Raw genomic sequence first — 1,447 nt, 5'->3', positions numbered from 1 at the left:
AAATTTACATCATTTTGTTGTTGTTGTTGCTCTGTCTTTGTCTCCCCTTTGTCTTCGAGGTGTGGAGTTGGTGTTACATCCAGAGATTAATACTAGATATGATTGAACCTATTTTAGTGGATACATATAAAAGTTATTCTGATAAAAGGCATTCTCTTATAGGTCCCTTCTGGCACAAGTTATAAATCTTTTTTTTTTTTTTTTTTACTTTAAGTTCTGGGATACTTTTGCAGAACGTGCAGGTTTGTTACATAGGTATACACGTGCCATGGTGGTTTCCTGCACCTATCAACTGGTCATCTAGGTTTTAAGCCCCACATGCATTAGGTATTTGTCCTAATGCTCTTCCTCACCTTGCCCCCACCCGCCGACAGGCCCCGGTGTGTGATGTTCCCCTCCCTGTGTCCATGTGTTTTCATTGTTCAACTCCCACTTATGAGTGAGAACATCTGGTGTTTGCTTGGTTTCTGTTCCTGTGTTAGTTTGCTGAGGATGGTTTCCAGCTTCATCTATGTCCCTGCAAAGGACATGAACTCATCCTTTTTTATGGCTTCATAGTATTCCATGGTGTATATGTGTCACATTTTCTTTATCCAGTCTATTATTGATGGGCATTTGGATTGGTTCCAAGTCTTTACTGTTGTAAATAGTGCTGCAATAAACATATGTGTGTATGTGTCTGTATAACAGAATGATTTATAATCCTTTGGGTATATACCCAGTAATGGGAGTTGCTGGGTCAAATGGTATTTCTGGTTGTAGATCCTTGAGGAATCGCCACACTGTCTTCCACAATGGTTGAACTAATTTACACTCCCACCAACATTGTAAAAGTGTTATTGAATCATTTCTTCTTCCCAGAGCTATGCTTCATTGGTGAAATAGTGATTCACTATTTCATCTCCATCACTTGGAGAGTAGCAAGAATAATCTTTTATTATTATTATTTTAAAACAAATATTTCCACTGCTTTGTTATGGCCTACATATATATTCTCTTAAAATTTCTCATAGGTTTTACTTCCATCAAATGATCAGTGTCTGTCCCATTCAAACATTTTCAAAACTGGTTAGTGGTGATAAACTCATTTTCAGAGGGACAGTGGTGACTGCAATGGATATGAAAACATTATCAACTTCTGCCACCTAAAAGGTGATATGTTCATATTCTTGGAATCATTCTCCATTTTCATATAGAGCTTTATTTTCAATATTTCAAAACAAGTTGTCCTGCTATATTTCAAAAATTTAAGTTGCCATCAATACTAAAATGTAATATCATTTTATGACAATGAGAGAAAAAATGCTGCCAAAAGAGCTCAGGCACACCATCAATTATACGACATCTTCTTATTTTAGAGACATTAAAATGTGAAAATCTTTGTTTCTTAGAATTGATGAATGCAATGTTTATTTTTATTATTAATTATCCCAAATGACAGCAAAAC

This window comes from Pan paniscus, chromosome 11 (genome assembly GCF_029289425.2).
Source record: "Pan paniscus chromosome 11, NHGRI_mPanPan1-v2.0_pri, whole genome shotgun sequence".
NCBI classification, from domain to species: domain Eukaryota; kingdom Metazoa; phylum Chordata; class Mammalia; order Primates; family Hominidae; genus Pan; species Pan paniscus.
The sequence above is the reverse complement of the archived record's forward strand: the minus strand, read 5'-3'. Positions refer to the sequence as shown.